Raw genomic sequence first — 23,395 nt, 5'->3', positions numbered from 1 at the left:
TGTGTAGCAATCGTAACTACTAACTACGAGTGACTCTACGAGTGAAGCAGGGCTTGTAAATTCACAAACTTTACATTACATTTTCACAAAATTTACATGTTGTTTTCAAGTGTTATTCTTACTCTAGTATAAAGTGGAATGATGTGGGAAAGAAACTACATAATACCTAGGTTTAGTTTATTGAAGTGAAACTTCTTTATCGGCGTTGGAAAAAAATTTTCTTCTTATCTCTCTCACGCGGGATTAGACGTATTTCTGTAAAGTTGCGTATAGTATTTTTTTTTAAATAAGGTCATAAAGAAGTTTCACTTCTTACGTGTGTACACTAGTACACGCACACATTTTTTTTTATACATTCATTCTGTATATGACATAAAAATGTCTTCAGTTTAATCGTCGTCGTCGTCGTGGGACGTCCAGTGCTGGACAAAGGCTTCTCTCAAGGTTTTCTACCATGACCGGTCACCGGCGGCCTGCAATAGTTTAATCATAACAATCTAATACTTACCTATGCTACTCGTATAACGTATTATTACTTATGTGCAATACATATTTGAGAAATGATGATGATATTTGATATGATGATTTTATATTATCTTCTACATCTCTTGACTCAAAGTCTAAAGCGTTCAATCAGCAAAAAATTCCTGACATCATATTGTGGTAAAAGATTTATTCATATAGTGATATTCATGTTATAGATGTAATGAAGTCGGTCACGACGCGTGGTAACAACCATAGAAAGATCACATAGTGCCAAGACGCGTTCTGAGGCCAATTATGACCTCTTATTTCCAGAGAGTTTACGCCGTGAATTGAACCATAGCTGGTTATTGCGATTATAATATGAATTTGCCAGTCAGTTCAATTGTTCAATTCATGGCGTAAACTGTCTGGAAATAAGAGGCCATAATACGGCCCCTGAACATAAATTAGTTACCTTAATACAGACTTTTATTACTCGCAACTTTTACCACCTTTTACAATCTAGCGAAAAATTAGTTGCGAGCTAATTTTTCGCTCTATGTACGACCTCAGTCTTTGAGTGTAACAAACACATATTTCAGCCAGTCAAATAAAATACTTTGATGACGATCACACCTAAAGGCGCGTCCCTAAGGAGCTATCGTTATTTACATTCGAAATTGTTCTTTTGACATTCTGTTTACATGCAAACAAGGGAAAATGAATAAACTCACGGATACTTGACACGTATTGTGTTTTATTTATATTAGAGACTCGGCCAAGCTACGGGCGGAATTCGGATATAAGCTCGTTGAAATAGAACATTTTGTGAACAATTGATTGTAAAATATTTGCATTATTACTATAATAAATTCTTTGTCCTAACTTCTAAGTATATAACTTATACAATATAAATGCAGAGTAAAAAGTAAACCAGTTATTTGATAAATCTGATACTGGAATTATAAATTGAATTGGGATTGGTTAGGGAGCCAGGTGCAAATTTGGTTAACTATTTCCTCTCAAGAGATAATTCGTCAGACGCATGAGAGTATAGTATTATAAAGCCTCGTGAACGTCAGCTGGCGCCCGGTTGGGGGGGTGAGCGGTTGTAGCCTCCCACGCACATTGGAAAAAAAATACATTCATTCATTCATTTCCTCTCAGCTAAAAATTTGTCAAATTGTAGCTAACCCAATATCTCAACGAAAAAAAATAGTCAGCTGGTTACAACATGGTGTATTATACGTCAGCTGGTGTCTCGAACATGAAAGTTAAATTTAAAGAAAAATTTATTTTCCGTTATTTCCTCTCAAACAAAAATTTATCTGATGATAGCTTATATGTAACTGTGGATAAATATATATGTCAGCTGGCTGTATCTTGGTGGAAAAACCGTCAGCTGATACGGGAGGCTACAACCGCTCTTCCCCCCAACCGAGCTCCAGCTGACGTTCACGAGGCTTCATAATACTATACTTTGATGCATTTTACTAACTACCGCTTGAGAGGAACTTGGTCATAAAATCTGCTGCTGGCTCCCGGACCAGATTGAATGCATTTGCAATAATCGCTTTACAAAAGAATCATTATATATTCTATAAGTATACCTCTACTATTGTTATAAATAGGAAAGTCTCAGGTATATATGGCTTACGGCTTTTTAAAAATGGCGGTTATTATATTTTGAAGAAAATATTAAATGAATTTGAAGAGACATGGAGACCCCATGTGCAAAATTTACAACATTTAACATCAAATAGAGGATGGAAAGTATAGACAAAACATTTCCTACACAACTAAAAGTATATGCAGGCTAAGCAAAAATCTAGTAAGTACGTTACACATAAATAAAAATAAGCCCATAGGTTTTTACCTGGATGAAATTGAATACCGGGGTATAACTAAATTTCTCGCGAGGCCCTCAATGGCATGTAATAAACATTTTATGTCATATCAACGGTCCCGACGTGAGGCTTTGGCGCGATTTATTTCTATTGCAAAACAAATATTTTACTTTATAGCAAAACTAGTTTTTAGTGGTATTTGATGGTACTTTTTGTACACTTGACAATGCGTGCAGCATTTTTGATTATTGTAGTTGTATAGTGACGAATAAAAAACATTAGACATTTGCTATATTATCAATCTAAAAACATAATTATAATGGCACATGCATTTTATTTAATTTATTTAATCTGAACGTTGTTGTATCGCTATTGTCATGTTTCTTATATTGTTAAGTATTTCTGTTTACGTTTATTACTAAACTAGCTTTCCAACCCCGGCTTCGCTTGGGTTGTCAAAGGAAATTACCATGGGAATGTGATATTTCGGCATAAGTAGAATATATGACTTAAGCTCCTCCTTCCTATTTCTGGACACAAGATCATATCATAAATTTTTCATTGCAACGTAAATTTTGCATTACTTTCCTAAAATCGAACATACATCCGATTTGTTTAACTTTTTTAACCGCTCGGTTAGCGGCTAACCAAGTGTCAAAGCTGATCTAACTGTCACACGGCTTAACGTCTGTCTGCCAACATTCTGAAGGATACTTACGTCAAAAATGCAGACTGTAGTGTGATGACTGTTATGTCACACACATTGACCCATCAATTTACCGTTATTTTATGCGACTCATACATGGATAACTGACTGAATAGTGTTGCTTTTAGGTTAAGAATGTTTATTTATACATAGCCTTATAAATAAACTAGCTTTCCGCCCGCGTCTTCGCCCGCTTTGTCGAAAACATAACAAATTATATACTAAAACCTTCCTCTTGAATCACTCTCTCTATTAAAGAAAACCATATCAAAATCCGTTGCGTAGTTTTAAAGATTTAACCATACATAGGGACATAGGGACAGAGAAAGCGACTTTGTTTTAATTACTATGTACTATGTAGTGATAAACATGATGGGAAAACGTTATAAATATTTATATATTAAAATGCGCATAATTATGAATATTCAATTAAAATCGTCCCATAATTTTGTCTGTTAATAACTTTATTATTTTAAAGAAATATTTTATACTAGCTTTCCGCCCGCGGCTTCGCCCGCATTTTCAAAGATAAACCAGCATAGTTCCTGTTCCCGTGGGATTTCCGGGATAAAACCTATCCTATGTGTTAATCCAAGTTACCCTCTATATGTGTGCTAAAATTAATTGTAATCGGTTCAGTAGTTTTTGCGTGAAAGAGTAACAAACATCCATACAAACTTTCACATTTATAATATTAATAGGATTTAAAAAGCATAAAAAGTACAACGTAATTTGCACTGAATATGAACGCAATACAAACACGGGTATTAATTAGGCACCTCAAAGGATTTCCAGTTTGGGAGGGAAATTTTTCAATTTTACGCTTCTGCCAACGAAAATACGGGATTCCAGATATTTGCGTAAGGGGAGACTCGGGACTGGGTATAAATAATACAGTGAATACACTCGCAGTATACCTACGTTGTGTTTTGGTTTTGACAGTTCAATGTTTGATTTGTTACCAGTTAAGGAACTCAAATATTTGTTCAGTGAAGGCACTATTAAATCATGTTATTATAAATATTTAACACATTCTAACAGTGGGCTTCGTTCGTGGAACGTGTTTACGTTTTCTCACCACAAGAACCATCATCGTACTTCAAGGAATATTATAAACAAAGAATTAAGGAAATCGGTTAAGCCGTTCTCGAGTTATGCGTTTACGAACACATTTGCGATTCATTTTTTTATGGTAGATTATTGTATTTTTTTACTTCAAGTTGACTTCAAGTCAAAAAACTATTTTATTCTACAAATGTATGCGCTTTCAGCAGATATTACAGATTACTGTTTCTTTGTTTTGTTAAACTTTACTGAAGCTCTAATACTTAATTCTAAATCCCTACTAATTGCAAAATTGTATCTATTTCTCATTTGCAATTTCATATTACATATTACTAATCATATAATACGGCAGCTTACATAATATGTACGTGCTTCAGAATCGATATGACATTGAGGGCCTACTTGAAACGGTCGTGTTATAGACAATAATCGCTCTTGTTGGTTCGTTATTTGTAGTGTAATTTATATCTATTTAATAGCTTATGCGGTAAACTTCGTACTAGCTTAATAATATTTTAATACGATTTATTCGTGAAGTTCTTCTTTGTTGAGATAGTTTGCTATTTCCGGCGGAATACACCAACAAATTAAACATGCTAAAAATCTCTTTTTGATTTATAAATTAAGTTATTGAAACTATCCAAACTTACTAAAAAATATCTCAAATTTAATACACGTACATATTAAACGAACATCTTAATATATATGTATACTAGATTTCCGCCCGCGGCTTCGCCCGCGTTTGCAAAGGAAAACCCGCATAGTTCCCGTTCCCGTGAGATTTCCGGGATAAAAACTATCCTATGTGCTAATCCAAGTTACCCTCTATATGTGTGCTAAATTTCATTGTAATCGGTTCAGTAGTTTTTACGTGAAAGAGTAACAAACATCCATACATCCATACATCCTTACAAACTTTCGCTTTTATAGATATATATATATATATTATATATTATAATATATATTAGATATTAGATAAATCTCGTGTCACAATGTTTGTCATCAATGGACTCCTAAACCACTTAACCGATTATAATAAAATTCGCACACGATGTGCTGCAGTTCGATCCAACTTGAGAGATAGGATAGGTTTTATCCCGGAAATCCCACGGGAAAGGGAACTATGCGGGGTTTTCTCTGAAAACGCGGGCGAAGCCGTGGGCGGAAAGCTAGTGATATTGTAAATTTCCAAACCTAAAGTGTATGTTATTTATAATATGAATAATTTGTAGGTACCTATGTAATAGGCGTGAAATCGTCAAACGACAAGCAATTGGAAACCGTAGTCATCACGGAAATAACCAATCGTTAGCAACCACAGATAGAGCGTGAATGCCACAGATTATAAATGTGTTGATAGACTATTCTCTGTGGTCTATCCACTGAATGTCAGTAATTTGTTGGTTTAGAAGTTTTATCAACAAATAACAATATGATTTAAGATTAGGATTCTCGTATAGTCTCACTATAAATAAAAATTAAATAAGGAAAGAAAAAGACGAAAATCATTTTGAAATAATTTATTTATCATGTTTTAGTCATCAAAATTAATGTTCTCAGGCTAGTTATCAATCCTATTAGGGTCTAGTTAGGTGTCAAAATTGATCTATAGCCCAAATTGTATGCAACGTTTAGCAAATTAAGTTTCAATTATGTCCGTCAATAGCTTCATAAAGTGGTGTTAATTTGCTCATGAATCCATGCCATGGATACCTAGAAGATAATAAAAATTTGTTATGTTTTTCAGTAAAATTAGGCATGCTAGCGAAAAGAACAATTCTAGCATCGGTCTAGTAGGTTTTGAGTTATATCATAACAAACAATGAAATATTCAAATGTTATAGTATAAAAACACTATAAAAACTATAAAAATTCTCGACAGTTATGTGGAAAAGTCAAAACATTTTTTGTTCATTAAAGCGTAGTTACTTAATTTCTATCATCTTTTGGTTTAAATTCCTTTTCCACACATACTCGTAGATATTAGAAAAACACAATATTTTTAACAACCATACATACTTAAATTAATACATGAGTGAAATTGTTCATATTGTTTAATTTAATTAACGGATTTATTTTGTTCTAGAACACGAAATTTGAATGCGAGTGTGTGACGTCATAATCTGTATAACGGCACAGATCAACTGGACGTCAGAGTGTTCAGCTTGGACCGTTGATTGCCTGCTCTAGGGCTCTCGGCACTGCAAATTAAACTGTGCAAAGCTAGGGCTATGATACGACGGGATTTGGATTAATGGAATTGGCTTATAATAAGCGCTCAACAGGACACAAAATAAGTGTGCTGAATCGGCTGAATTAAAACTAAATCTATTACTGTAGAAGCTGAAAACACAAATAAATGAAGATGAATGGAGGTTTTATTTGAATGCATTATATAAGAATAAATAAATGGTGGTTATGTTATAATACTGATAAACTAAAAATTACTTATTGGTCTATCATCATTTCACTTATTTTTCTTCGCGTTTCCATTCGGTAAAGAACAAAGAGCTAACCTTTTCTAACTGATTACGAAAGTACCAAAAGGTACTTTGAATTTATATGCGACCCGTAGTATTTTGATTCGAACTTTGGTAAAAAGTATTCGCAAGTTTTATAAATAGTTTCGTAAAAACTATTTACGTAGCAAGTAGCAACCCTATATTTTCATTCAGAATTGAGATCACTGAAACGCGCTAGTCCCTCGTACCTCGCAGGTTAAATGTTGATGGAATTTTAATGTTTGCGGATTGACTTTACATACGTACGTCGATTATGTGCCTGGAAATAGCGTTATATGTATGTATATTCGTCAACAGTATCGTCGTGTATATAGAATAACTAGAGGTCCGCCCCGGCTTCGCCCGTGGTACATATTTCGCAATAAAAGGTAGCCTATGTCCTTTCTCGGGTATCAAAATATCTCCATACCAAATTTCATGCAAATTGGTTCAGTAGTTTAGGCGTGATTGAGTAACAGACAGACAGACAGAGTTAGTATGGATTTAAGGAAATGGTATGTGCTGATTAATATAGTGCGTAAAGAAAGTTTAAAAATCTATATAACTTTGAATATATTAAGTTAAGCATGAGCACACAAACAGATATATATTTTCACTTATAAATCTCCTTTACATTAGAAATTCAAATATTTAATTGGTTTGTGGTTTGACTATGCAAAGGAGACCCTTTTTGGATGATCATTTAAATTAAAATTTTGCATTAATAATAACTAGCCGCAAGGCATATCCTTCCGCCTATAAAATATACAAATTAGGAAGTGCAATTACTTAGAAATTTATAACTAGAGCAAATTAATTGGAATATGTTTACTTTTCGCTGAAGTGGTTAAGTCGTTTAGCATCAATATGCCACTATCAAATAAGGTTTGTACAGCAGTCAACATCATCATCATCAACAGCTCATATGCGTTCCCACTACTGGGACACGGGCCTCCTATGAGGATACAGGCCATAATCCACCAAGCTGGCCAAATGCGTGTTAGCGGATGACACATGTCGTCGAACTTTTTGATTCTTAGACACTAAGCTTGGACAATGGACATGTCGGTTTCCTCACGATGTTTTCCTTTACCGTTCAAGCAGCGGTGACGTTAAAAACATGCGCAGCGATAATATATATTTATTATTTGAAATATATGTCTTTATAGTAGAAGCATCGTCATTTATTACAAACAACACATTATCGTTTACTTTGAATTTAATCACTCTAACTCTAATTAGTTACGATTTTAGAGCTCGTTCGACAATTAAATTTCAATTTTAAATCGATATCAAATCCAATGATTTCGATGTAACCGTTAAATTTTCACAAATGGCTAAATTCGCATTTCGCATTCCGTGTTCCTATTTCCAAGCAAATTCAACTTCGTAATGAACCGCGAATGACTTTACAAGTTTAATTTAATTTCAACTTTACGCACCGGATCATTGTTCGATACAATATTTATTGTATTTCCAATATTGAACATTTATATTTCAAATCATTTTTCATGCTTATCGAATCCTGTTGTGAATATAAATTTGTATTACATACGCAAACATGAATAGTCCTAACTACTAATATAATTAATGCGAAAGTTTGTGAGGATGGATGTATGTTTGTTACTCTTTCACGCAAATACTGTTGAACCGATTACAATGAAATTTAGCATACATATAGATGGTAACTTGGTTTAACACATAGGATAGGTTTTATCCTGGAAATCTCACGGGAGCGCTAACTATGTGGGTTTTTCTTTGAAAATGCGGGCGAAGCCGCGGGCAGAAAGCTACTTTATTGTATTTACAATATTGAACATTTATATTTCAAAATTATTTTTCATGCTTATCGAAACCTGTTGTGAATATAAATTTATATTTTACGCAAACATGAATAGTGTTTAATAATGATAAAATGTTTACTCAATACGTAGTGAATGTGGAATGGGGGTCACATGTTCAATCAATCAATTGACATTTCAACGACCATAAATTGCAGAGTTGACTGATTGCTCTATGTGTTGTTAATCATTGAGTATTATCTCAAACGAATGAGGTTTGACAGCTTTGTGGTTACGTTTTCTATGATCTACTAGCTGTGCCCCAGTTTTACACGCATTGCTCCGCTCCTGTTGGTCATAGCGTAATGATATATAGCTTATAGCCTTCCTAGATTAATGGGCTATCTATCACCGAAAGAAATTTCGGAATTTTCGGAATTTTCAAATCGGACTAGTGGTCCCAGAGATTAGCGCGTTCAAACAAACAAACTAGCTTTAAAATATAAAGGATTTATAGTATCCATTTGAAATAAAGACCTTTTTTGACGAAGTTTTAAGTACATAATAAAAGGCGTTCTTTTCCTATATTTAAAACAATACGATTAATACAATTATAATTGCTTTTGAAAATTTAGGAATAAAATTATACAGCATATTATAGATCACTTCGAATACACTTACTTATCTATAATAAAATAAATTTCTATGACTCGACTACTATGAACATAAGAATTATATGAAAATATTATTAAACTTTTCAAATATAAAAGTAATAACATACAAAAACAAAGAATCAAAACAAAATTGTCATAAGAATAACATCGCACGCAAGGTCCATTAATCACAAATGAAAAGTTGTATCTCAAACATTGTTTATTCAACTTGAACAACAGTTGTTTTGCCTCATTAATACTGTGAGTTTTAAAAGAACTAGAACTTAATAACTCGTTTATCAAACAAGCTAATTACGAAGAAAATGCTTTTGTTTTTGTGTAATAAACTTATGAGGATAGCATTTATTTTGTTGTCTTTCAATTTTACGTTGTATGGTCGGTTAATTTTTGTAACTTTTATTGTAATTAAAGTCCACATTGTATTTAATTTTACATTTATTTTGCTTAATTGAACTCAAGATAGTATTCACTGTTTCGTTTTATGTAAATTAAGGAAACTTTTACTAACTTTAGCCCCAACAAATTAGATCTTTCCATCGGTAACATTTTTATATAAACAGACACTCCACTAGTCTACTGATACATAATACGTTTAAATGTTTCAAAGTATCCAAAATTAATAATTCAAACATATTATTCCTTACTTATTTATTAAAACATATCATCTACCAACATTTTTAATATTATGTATTGCTAGAACTTTCTATAGTACCAAACAATACAGTTGAACAAATATTTTCGTTCAAACATTCGACTGTACCCTTTCTAAAGCAAACACATACCTATCTAAAACAAGTTTGTACGCGGTCAAAGACTCGCCATATTAGAGCCACTATGAATATATATATCAAATATTATATATGTGTGAAACATGAGTTGAGTACAGGATAGAGTAATATGCTAGTTTTTCATAGAAGGGGACTAAATGACGTCTCATTTAGAGGTCTACGAACTTACGAGTGTAAGTAATAGTTTTAGACGAGACTTGTGTGGACTTTAATTACAATAAAAGTAACAAAAATTAACCGACCATACAACGTAAAATTGAAAGACAACAAAGTAAATGCTATCCTCATAAGTTTATTACACAAAAATAAAAGCATTTTCTTCGTAATTAGCTTGTTTGATAAACGAGTTATTAAGTTTCAGTTCTTTTAAAACTCACAGTATTAATGAGGCAAAACAACTGTTGTTCAAGTTGAATAAACAATGTTTGAGATACAACTTTTCATTTGTGATTAATGTACCTTGCGTGCGATGTTATTCTTATGACAATTTTGTTTTGATTCTTTGTTTTTGTATGTTATTACTTTTATATTTGAAAAGTTTAATAATATTTTCATATAATTCTTATGTTCATAGTAGTCGAGTCATAGAAATTTATTTTATTATAGATAAGTAAGTGTATTCGAAGTGATCTATAATATGTATGCTGTATAATTTTATTCCTAAATTTTCAAAAGCAATAATTGTATTAATCGTATTGTTTTAAATATAGGAAAAGAACGCCTTTTATTATGTACTTAAAACTCAACTCAAATGGATACTATAAATCCTTTATATTTTAAAGCTAGTTTGTTTGTTTGAACGCGCTAATCTCTGGGACCACTAGTCCGATTTGAAAAATTCTTTCGGTGATAGATAGCCCATTAATCTAGGAAGGCTATAAGCTATATATCATTACGCTAAGACCAACAGGAGCGGAGCAATGCGTGTAAAACTGGGGCACAGCTAGTAGATCATAGAAAACGTAACCACAAAGCTGTCAAACCTCATTCGTTTGAGATAATACCATAATACTCAATGATTAACAACACATAGAGCAATCAGTCAACTCTGCAATTTATGGTCGTTGAAATGTCAATTGATTGATTGAACACGTGACCCCCATTCCACATTCACTACTATATTGAGCAAACATTTTATCAGTATTAAACACTATTCATGTTTGCGTATTACATAAATACAAATTTATATTCACAACAAGTTTCGATAAGCATGAAAAATGATTTGAAATATAAATGTTCAATATTGGAAATACAATAAATATTGTATCGAACAATGATCGGTGCGTAAAGTTTAAATTAAATTAAACTTGTAAAGTCATTCGCGGTTCATTACGAAGTTGAATTTGCTTGGAAATAGGAACACGGAATGCGAAATGCGAATTTAGCCATTTGTGAAAATTTAACGGTTACATTCTGTTACATCGAAATCATTGGATTTGATATCGATTTAAAATTGAAATTTAATTGTCGAACGAGCTCTAAAATCGTAACTAATTAGAGTTACCTACGATTTTAGAGTTCGTTGATGAGCTCGTGATTAAATTCAAAGTTTCTAAACGATAATGTGCTGTTTGTAATAAATGACGATGCTTCTACGCGGTCAAAGACTCGCCATATTAGAGCCACTATGAATATATATATCAAATATTATATATGTGTGAAACATGAGTTGAGTACAGGATAGAGTAATATGCTAGTTTTTCATAGAAGGGGACTAAATGACGTCTCATTTAGAGGTCTACGAACTTACGAGTGTAAGTAATAGTTTTAGACGAGACTTGTGTGAAATTCATATGTAATTATGAATTTGAACAAAAAGCTCCAAGATTTTCTAGATTTTATATGTTTTGAGTTTGAGTTAAGAAAATTTTAAATTTTATTATATTTCTCTAAAAAAACACTTGCAAATATTATAAATTAGGAGGATGGATGAACGTGTGTTTGATACACATTTACAAAAAAAAACTGCTCGATGGATTTGGATGAAACTTTACAGTTATAATGTAAGTCATCAGAATAACACTTGAGTGATAGAAATACTTGATTTTGCGGGTTTATCCTCAGGTTAAACCCCGCGGCACAGCTAGTATAAATGTCAATATGTTGTGTCATGTGTGTTGTTCTCGTATAAAGAATAGAGTGCTTTCTCAATGTATCGATATAGTTGTTTTTATATTACAATGCAGATTTGTTGAAGGTATGTTTCAATGAGATACGTGCAGTAGAAAGATCGTCGTTTGAGTGACGAAATCGAATTTAAAATTCGCTCGTATATTTTTGTAAGTTTTGAATAAAGCATAGATGTTTTATTCGTTGTATAACACACGTTACTCGTAATATACTTAAATCAATAAACAGTAAAAATACTAAATTGAACATGGATCTGAAATTGTCTCTGGCTCTTTATTATTCTTTTTTATTGCCTCTTACCTTGCTTTTACCCGTGAGGCATAGACAGAAAGAACTAAACAATAGAGTAAAAATATGTTGTTTATAACAGTTGAATAATATTTTATACCAAGTCCACGTCAGAGTCAAGTCACATCGAAAACGAAAAAACCACATACGACTAAACAATTCTATTCACACGCCATAAGATCTAAAATCGCCTAACACTAACGATCACTAAAACTAATTCCCACGGCGAACCGACCTTGTATCAATAAAACTTGGAATTTTATCCTGTTAGAATATAGAAGATCGATCGGCAACACATGACGATGTCTTGCGAACTTTGCTGCGATCAAACAACGTATAACTAGTCTGAGTACTAGTTCCTACTGATCCTGTATTTGGTTTGCAGTATTATGTAATTTGACAGTTTTAGTTTGTGTTTTAGTAAGACGTTCGGATGCTCTAGTTATAGATTGGGATGACGAAGTGTGGCGTGGGTCTGATATATAAGGGAATATGCTAAATGACTATATTATATATTTTTTAAATATACATATTTACTTTCGTTGAACGTATATACATACATATATTTAGTTTGTAGTCTTATGAAATTTGGAAGCTTTCGTTTTGCTTTGCTCTTGACCGACCATCGACCTTCTAGCGATAAAGCTTTTTATTTAGGATCAATCTTGTATTACAAAAAATAACCAGGATAGATTTAATGAAGCTGTATTTTAAAAACTTATCGACCATTCATACTTTTAGTAAAAGACAGCATAGGTAAAAGATGCACACCAATAGCGAATAAATAATACGTTTCGATTAAGTTAAATAACAGTTTATTTTTCAATAAATAGCTACAAAAGTCACCAATGAGCATTTCATAATAATTACAACAACTGAAATTATAACCATATTCATTTCCGAATATCCTCGTTTACACTAATGCTGAAACCTCACAATCAAAGGATACATGTAATAATATCTAATATATCATATCTAGTAAACATTAAGCCTTTGATGTTGCATTTTCCAGTGAAATTCAAGCTGATATAGTATATCGTAGACGAGAGCTACGCCGTAGCATCATTCGCTACGCCGCAGCCATTTCGCTCTATTAGACAGCTACGTAATGCTACGAATGTAATAAAATAGGTATAATGTATTATTGTGTATATGTAGGAAATAGGAATATATTTGCATTTTTATTTGAAGCTGAATGAATAGGTAATATTAAAAGAATTATTTAAAAGATATTATTTTTATTAAGTAGCAAATAAAAAAAAAATCTTGTGGTTTTATTTAGTCTTTAAATTTAAACAAGAAACTTTTATAATGTTTTATAATATGATAAATATTTAGTGTAACATGTATTTTATTACATGAGCTTTTAAACAAAAATTCATTCTTATATTTCAAACTATCAATCTTGAATTGAAAAACATTAAATCAATTTTACTAGTTGGAAATAAGCATGATAAATAGCGAAGAACAATTGCATAAATATGTTATTTTAGTATTCACCATGAATAATATCGGCTCGTTTGGCTCCACTCAATTTGAAAGAGAATAACAAATATCCAATCAAGCATTTGTATGCAAATTTATATAATATAACCACAACCAATTTTTGTTAGTATAAATAAAAATGAATCACTGTTATGGCGATAGCTTCCAACGACTTTACCAAATTGGATTATACTAATTCTTTTGTTTTTTGTAAGTACAAGGTTAAAAGAAAATTGAGATTTATTGATCAGAAAATTTCCAAACAGGAAGAGTCATCGAGTTATTAATATCAAATATTACAGATTAACAGCTTATCTAAACTGAAGGTTAAATTGTTTATTGTAGCAAAGCTTTACCTAAACTATTTAAATAATTAAATATATTACATAATAAAAATGAATCGCTAAATGTGTTGGTAAGCGCAAAACTCGAGAATGGCTGAATCGATTTCGTTAACCCGTTTTTTAAATATTCCTTGAAGGATGACTACGAGGATGGTTCTTATGGAAATAAAACGTATGTACCACTGGCGAAGCCGGGACGGACCGCTAGTTATAAATAAAAACTCTACCTACACTATGTAGAAACATTAATAAGCTTTAACAAATCAAATATCACCACTACATTCACATAATACCTACATAATAAATACCTATTTCACTTAGTAGATACTACAATCACTAATGCTAAGCCGTGTCCCTTTGCCCTAGATTCAATTATACCTGATACAGGCCTAATTAAAGTAACATATTGTAATATAGGCCGTTCACTCCAGTTGTATGGATTCCACAAACCACAAAACAATGTTGAATTAGATTAATACCTATATATTACACTAATTATATCGATTGGACTAGATATCTGTGACATACTAGAGTATGTCACAGATATCAAATACTAGAGTATTAGTTGTGATATTGTCATATGTATACGTATATCAAGGAACGTACACGGTACAAGCTTATCACTACTTAGTATAAAACAAAGTCGCTTTCTCTGTCCTTATGCTTAAGTCTTAAAAACTACGCAACGAATTTTGATGCGTTTTTTTTTTTTTGATAGATAGAGTGATTGAAGGGGAAGGTTTTGTATGTAATTTATTAGGTTTTAGTCAAAGCAGGCGAAGCCGCGGGCGGAAAGCATTGTAATTTAGGAAGTGTACATAAAAATTCGATTCTTCTTGAGTGAGACCGATTTACAAATAAATTTTCACTGCGAGAAATTCACTCGACCAAATCGTACTTAAAATTAAAATTAATCTAAGTCACCGTACTGATTTATCTGTCCTTTTGAAATATAAATGAGCTGTCATATCAAAACAAAACAACACATTAAAACAAATATTTGCTACGAACTTTCCGTGTTCGCAAAAACGCCAAAACCATATTTTATTTTTGATCTCGGTTTGAAGCCTCTCCTCATATCCAGTTATATGTATGGTATATTGTCCCTCTAATGGTGCTTGTATATTCAAATGTCGCTTATTCATTCCGTTTAATAGAAAATGACAAAGACGGAGTGATTTCTTTAAGGGTAAGGGTTACTTGAAAGGGATTTGATGCAATTATCGTCAAATATAATTTGAATGGAGTGAGAGTAATGTTGATATAATAAAGAGGGAAACGAATATTTGAGCTGGTATTTTTAGTATTTTTATCTGATTTATTGCTGTATAAATAACAATTTTACTGCAAACAATATAAAAGCTAAATAAGAATTATTATTATTATGCACTTAAGGTGTTTTTTTAATACTTTTAATGGTCAGTTTATTCTTCAACGTTGTTGTAGAGACAGAGGATCTCGTTAAAACTTTTAATTTCAAACTCATATTCACAACTTCTTTATTCGTTAAAACTTATGAATATTTAACTCGTTATTTATGCTAATTTAATATTTTCTAATCTACATTAAAAATAGACCAGTGTCTGTCTCTAAAACTTTTTACAGCGATATAACATCTCATACCCACGGGAGTTTCCTATAAGGCACGCAGACGAAGCCGTGGTCTATCGTGGGCACTGGTCACTTTTTAAATAATTGTTTAAAATTCAATGATTAATATAAAAATGAAGCCCAATAGTTAAATTATTTTATGAAAATATTCTGAGCAATTCTTTAACACTAGTTAAATACATTTTACTCATACGATTCTAGTTCAGAGCAAAAAAGGCATTGAGCCGTCATTATTTCTAAAACATTTAAAGTATTTCTACGATCTCGTTCAAAGAAACATTAAGTCGTGTCAAATGTGTAACAATCGGTGGAAAGCTAAGTTTTATGCGGTTTTCAACTGTGAAATTCCATCGTCAAAAGCTCGTGTCTCTAGTACAATCGTACTGGTTTAAGAGGTGGTTAGAAATAGGGTTGCGACTATCGACAAAAAAAGCGTCGTTTTTTAGTAAATATATTTCGACAGAATGTAGTATGTAGGTCTCCTTTGATATTTTTATAAAGGTTCATTTATTATATTTAATTCTGAGAACTTTTCTGGTTATTAAAATATAATATTATAAAATATATTAACTTCGCGTGGAAGATGTACTTTTCAATATTTTTTTACGCAATCTTTTTTTCTATATACAATGAAAACTAATAGGTTCGCTTATAATCTAATATACTTACGGCACAGTGAAATATTATCCTGGAACGAGTTCTGACAAATATTTGTGTTCCAGATAAAATAACCTACTTGCTACTGTACCTACCTACTTTATTATAAGTGAAGAAAGGTAAGCAAAATAATTAAGTTCAACGAGAGAATATTACAAAAAATAAATTATAATTGGGAAAATATACTCGAAGACTTTTTTTTCCCTTGCTCAAAAGATATTGTTGTTTGTAGCAATAAAGCTAATATTTTACAAGTTATCTTTATAAGTTAGCTGGTGTGCTACACAAATAGATTATCTCGATTTTGTTCAGGGACTATTTTACCTGCCAAACACCCTCATGCATTAAAAACTAGATTTGATTAGATAAGATTGCCATTTGGTTTATATAATAACTAGCTTCCCACGGATTTGCCCGCTTTGTCTAAAACCTTATAAATTATATACTAAATCATTCCTCGCGAACCGCTCTATCTATTAAAAAACCCACCAAATTCCGATGCGTAAGTAATTTTACAGATCAAAGTATAAAACGACTTTGTTTCATCTTTCAATCTATGTAGTGAAGCATTATATAAAGAAAAAATGTGTAGAATAATATCATGTACAACCCTATTAAAAGTCCTCTATAAAACTTGTGGATTACACGTCACTCGCGTCTTCTTGATTTTCTGTGATACATTACACTTGTAGCAAACGTACATTCGACATAATATATATGCATGAGAAATCAAAGTCTCACAGTGTATTTTATGAATAAAAGTATGTCGTAATTTATTTTTCCTAGGTAACCGTTACCGTTGTTATAATTATGCATTATGCACTTTAAGACATGTTTTTTATTTTTCAATATTTTTAAACAGTAATATACTGCATAATATAGTGCATTTACTTATTGGTTAACAAAATACTTACCTGAAATTTAGAAAGTTGAAAATTTCTATAATTATTATTGGTAATGGTTTTTATCTATTAACTAGCTGCGCTTCGTGTTTTCACACGCGTGGCTCCACTCCTGTTGGTCTTAGCGTACTAATGATATATAGCCTATCCTTCCTCGATAAATGGGCTATCTAACACCGAAAGAATTTTTCAAAGCGGACCAGTAGTTCCTGAGATTAGCGCGTAGCAAACAAACAAATTCTACAGCTTTATAATATTAAGTATAGATTATGAGTACACAATACCTATTTAGTGTTAAAATTTGTTTTGTAATAATATCTAGTCTATTCACCCATATATGTAAATACATGTAGGTCACCACAATTCCACTATCTGAAAGTACAAACAGATGAATAATTCATGAAGAATTTGAGTGTTCAAATAGTTTGTGTTGCTAAATCTTAATTACTCTGTCTTTTGGTCGACAGCGGTTACACAGTACCTATTACAAGTATATGCATAAGTAAATTGTTACAGCTTACAGGATATAATTTTAGGAATAGATAGTGACCATAAATATAGAGTCGATAGTGTGCTAAGAATCTTATAATTTGGAATAGATATAAAGATCCTCGGAAAATATAAAATTCTTAATATATAAAATGAAAGGTGACTGACAACAGCTGATATATCAACGCACATGGCCTGAAATTTGGCTTGCAGATATCCTCTATGGGTCCATAATCCGCTTGAGAATTTCAACTTAATTTAATCCTCAATTAATATTGTTATTATCATGAAAATTAATTTAGACCGCGCGAGCAAAGTTGCCTGCACCAGCTAGCACAAGTATCCTTTTTATCCACCATACCTATTTGAAAAGACGTATTTTATGATTAGTAACATATGTTACTAACCTACCTTGCTGATTGGGTATGGGTAGCCATGGGGTAGCCTTAGCCTGTGTGTATCAATCGAGATTTATGGCTTCAGGATTGGAAACGCGATGTAAATAAAAAACGGTCCTGAAAAATCCCTCAGTATATGTACCTACTTCATATTATAAAGTATTGTACCTACTGAGAAATTGGTGATTAGAAATGACATTTGTTTTCGATAAGTCGAGATATTATGATACCTACACATTTAAAGTAATAAATAACTTAATTTTATGAATAAATCGCGTTTAATACTTTGCTGCGTATTTTTTCGAAACTGTTTTCAATTTCAATTACATTGTGTTTTCTTTCGATCTTATCCTCCGTTCAATGTTTGTAAAGCCAATGATTATACCACCTGTAACCTGTTTATGTAGTTATGTAGATCTAATATAAATTCGTATGACATACCAACATTTTCCGCGTACAAGGACAATATTATGAGTTCACGGAGACGAAACGAACTAGGCTTTCGCGATACGTGCGTCGACTAAATTGGCACATTATTACAGGGTCGTATTGACGATTTATGAGTTTTAATATTAAACCGCTGTTACGCGATTACGTTAGACAGAGAATTGCTTATTTTGAGGTAGGCTGTAACACTCTCTGGTTAATAGTTTCAATCAAGAATTTTCATATAGAAATAAACAAAATGTAAACGTTAGAAGCAGCTGGATGCCAAAATACTGTGATAACGTTATTGCGGCTCCAATATCCAACGTTAAAGCAAATATTTTAGGCGTGTTTTTTATTTAGATACAGTTCAGTAAACTTTTATGTAAATTATCGTATTGTCCCCGTCAATTCATTTGTAATGAACACATCAATCGCTATGAAAGTAGGTACATTTGAGAATTTCCAGAACGTTATAATACGTCCCTGTACGCATATAGGTATATGGAGAGGAAACATCACAGAGGAACATAATCCTAGCTAGGCCGGGATTACACTTGTAAAACGTTGACAATCCCCAAGTTTTTGACTGGGAATTAGAGAAGGAATAAAATTTAGGCTAAATATTTTATGAGCTTAATGTAAGGTACAATTGTTTGGGCCCTTTGTTGGAAACTCTTTTAAGTCGGTAACTTGATGAGATAATGGGCTTTGGTATCTAATAACGGTTAATGAAGAGCGATTGAAATTTATTATAACTGAACCTAGGTATTACGGATTAGATAACTTTACTTGTATAATCTTAATGAACTTGGTATTATTGATATAAATATTCATAAAGCATTGACTAAGGACATATAAAATGGGATATACTTAGGTACATAGGAATAAGGAGTAAATAAAGGCTACATCAGACACTGAAAGAAGCTATAAGCCTAAAATATAATTTTTTGTGCAAAAGTTTTGCACGTGACAATAATCAAAATATCAATAAGTGTTCTGTGTTACATTCAATATAGGTACAACATATATATTTTATAGTAGGTAATATCTAACGAAACTGTAGTGAAAACTCCTCTAATGTGTAGAATTATATACCGACAATTATCTCTTTAACCGAGTTCACAGCAAAGTTATCAACATGAAAGTTTTGGACCTGCGTATGACATTTGACATCTTGTAGGTTTTAGGGGCTAATTTACTGCCCTACCTTATTTTGCATACCTTTTGGTTAATTATAGCAATTAATCTAACACGTATGTTGGTAAAACAAATTTTATATTTTATGAACTTATGACTACTAATTATAATGATACTAGCTGTGCCCCGCGGCTTTACATGCGTTGCTCCGCTCCAATTGGTAAAAGCGTGATGATATTATAATTTATAGCCTATAGACTTCCTCGATAAATGGACTATCTAACATATAACAAAAAAACATCTTTTCAGTTCAAGAAATAAGCGCGTTCAAACAAACAATGTATTCAGCTTTGTAATATTATTGTAATTAATAAAATTTCCCAAAATACATAATTAAATAATAAACACTTATTTCCCATTTCATATTTATCGAGAGCTCTAGTAAGTATTAGCACAGACTAATAATAATATACTACGTATGTATTAGTATTTATAGAGACGTTTTCCCGCCTACGTATTCTGTCAAACAAGCGACTTTGAATAGCAACTTTTTCAGAAATTTACCAATATTCTTAATTTTTCATCAAGTGAGACCTTATTTATAAGTGTTAGAAAACTGAATTAAATAGGTAGTCGTTATCAGGTTATGGAAAAAGGTATTTGTATATATTATTCTCTAAAATTATTATTCGTAAGCTATTTAATATAAAACCTTATTTACCAAAACTAATGAATAATTTTATTCGTTTTGGATGCTTTTCGTATTAGGTACTAGTTAAGCTTATTTTGACACTAGATGGCGTTGTGAGAAATAACACTACAGTGCCTCATTATAATTATTTTTTCGAGTTTTTAGACATTATTCGTAAAGAGAAGAATAATAAAATGTTATCACTCAAATTTAACACTATTTAAAGTATCTTGAATGTTCATTTTTGAAATATAGTACCACTAGCATAAAAATTATGTCAAACATGAAGATTGCAAGAACAAAAGTACAATAAGATCAACGTCGGCCATTTTTGGCTCATAATTTTAGTTTTATGCGACTGCCAAGACTAGCTTTGGCACAAAGGAGAGCCAAATGCACTTTAACGCTTATGAAAATGACCAATAAAAAGTTATTTTGAATCTTTTAAAAATTGTGAATTGTGAACTTATGAATAGTGATTTTTAGATTTATATTTTCTATAATATATTTTCAAAGTTAGTTGTTTAGATATTATGTTAATATTTGGAAGCAGTTCATCTAGATTAGAGTTTTTATAATAATAACTAGCGGTCCGCCCCGGCTTCGCCCGTGGTACATATTTCGCAATAAAAAGTGGCCTTTGTCCTTCCTCGGGTATCAAAATATTATAATACCAAATTTCATGCAAATTGGTTCAGTAGTTAAGGCGTGATTGAGTAACAGACAGACAGACAGAGTTACTTTCGCATTTATAATATTAGTATGGATGTGCTATTTATTAAATAGGTTTGAAGTTGGTGCCGAACATTAAGCACTTAGTATTAAGCCCGTGCACCGACATCAAACCTTTTTAATAAATAGCACATATAAATAATATGTAGTAAATAATAATGTCAAATCTTTTTTATTTCTTACTTTTCCGTTTTTGAAGTCGGTTGTTTTTAACGCAGTTATTTTTATTAGTGAATATTAAGCTTTCCGTGCGATTAGAGCTTTTTATGAAAATTAAGCTCTCCGTGTGATAAGAGCTTCTTGTGAAAATGAAGCTCTCCGTGCGATAAGAGCCTTTAATGAAAATTAAGCTCTGCGTGCGATTAGAGATTTTTGTGAAAATTAAGCTCTCCATGCGATTAGAGCTTTGTGTGAAAATTAAACTCTCCGAGCGATTAGAGCTTTTTGTGAAAATTAAGCTCTCCATGCGATTAGAGCTTTTTTGTGAAAATTAAGCTTTCCGTGCGATTAGTTTTTTGTGAAAATTAAGCTCTCCATGCGATAACCGCTCATATGCTTTGCGCAACCACAGTTGCAAAAATAAAATACGCTAAATAGCTTGCAAAAAAAATAAAGGTAGCCTACTTTGCTAGTGCTCTGGAACGTGCGCCGCGCGTTCGACGCACCCACAGACATGTATTGATATATGTCCGTGGACGCACCGCTGTTAAAACTTAATTTATAACTTCCGCGAGAGGAGTACTTCAAATATATTGACTGTAATCGATTGCTATTGTAATAATACTATACAAAACTGTGTTATTTTTACAATATATGATTACCGTATACCTTAAAAAGTTATGAAATCGTCTAAAGTCTACTAACTTTTAAAGTCGTCTTTATTACATATTTATTACAACGGTCACTAAAATATTACTTTATAACAATAAAACACATGTTAGAGAATAATCTGGTAAGTAAACACGAGTAGAAATCAATAAAATACAACAATTACGGCATATTTTAACACTTCCTTGTAAGACACGTAAGATACAAACTAAGATATTCCCAAAATTCTGTTTGAAAGGTTGGTAGTAAGTACTGGGTAGAAATAGACGAATCAATTAGTTGTCTTTGGTTTAAATACGTAAAAATTAGACTCTGAGGGTATGAAATAGAGTTTATAGTTAATCAATTGAAATAAGAAAGTCGCTTTGCAACCACAGTTGCGCGAAACAAGATTCTCGATCGTGTTTTTGCAACTGTGGATGCGCGTAGCTAAGTAAGGGGTCATTTTTTTTTTCTGAAGCATATGAGCGGTTATGAGCTTTTTTGTGAAAATTAAGCTCTCCGTGCGATTAGAGCTTTTAGCGAAAATTAAGCTCTCCGTGCGATTAGAGCTTTTTGTGAATATTAAGCTTTCCGTGCGATTAGAGCTTTTTATGAAAATTAAGCTCTCCGTGTGATTAGAGCTTCTTGTGAAAATTAAGCTCTCTGTGTGAAAATTAAGCTTTCCGTGTGATTAGAGCTTTTTGTGAAAATTAAGCTCTCCATGCGATTAGAGCTTTTTTGTGAAAATTAAGCTTTCCGTGCGAATAGAGCTTTTTGTGAATATAAAGCTTTCCGTGCGATTAGAGCTTTTTATGAAAATTAAGCTCTCCATGCGATTAGAGCTTTTTTGTGAAAATTAAGCTCTCCGTGCGATTAGAGCTTTTTGTGAAAATTTAGCTCTCCATGCGATTTTATGCGGTTATTAATTCGGCCGGTATATTTTTTTTTATGTATGTACACCGATTACTCCGAGGTTTCTGAACCGATTTACGTGGTTCTTTTTTTGTTCGATGCGGGATGGTGTCGAATTGGTCCCATAATTATTTTTTTTTCGGATAGGCCCAGTAGTTTTTATTTTATGAGCATTTTTGTCTGTACTCGATGACTAAGTTGATATGTAGCAAGTAACTTTGATTCACTTCCCGGTAACCGATTGAGCTGAAATTTTGTATACGTATGTAAATTTGAAGCGATGAAACATTATCATGACATGAAGCTGATTTGATGATGGAATCGGAAGGTGGCCATAGGAACTCAGTAATATATTGACTCAACTTTATCGAGTTTGGGCTCGTTTGATTCGTGTTGAAAAATACACTAATATTAAGCTTTATTTATTTCCACCTTACAATTATTAATAAATACATAATTATACATATTATAATTATGTATTTATTAATAATAATGAAAAATACACTAAAAAGTATTAAATAAAAATAACTGCGTTAAAAACAACCGACTTCAA

General features: G+C 32.0%; 1 protein-coding gene across 1 annotated transcript in view; it reads left to right on the top strand.

Moving 5' to 3' along the window:
- The window catches only part of SP2353 (EGF like, fibronectin type III and laminin G domains protein pikachurin), a 136,055-nt gene that overhangs the window by 15,450 nt on the left and 97,210 nt on the right, over positions 1-23,395 (top strand). The gene's annotated exons all lie outside the window — the stretch shown is intronic.

This window comes from Colias eurytheme, chromosome 22 (assembly GCF_061535395.1).
Source record: "Colias eurytheme isolate Ceu_HAF_F1 chromosome 22, ilColEury1 Martin Lab GWU primary, whole genome shotgun sequence".
Taxonomy (NCBI): Eukaryota; Metazoa; Arthropoda; class Insecta; order Lepidoptera; family Pieridae; genus Colias; species Colias eurytheme.
The sequence above is the reverse complement of the archived record's forward strand: the minus strand, read 5'-3'. Positions and strand labels throughout refer to the sequence as shown.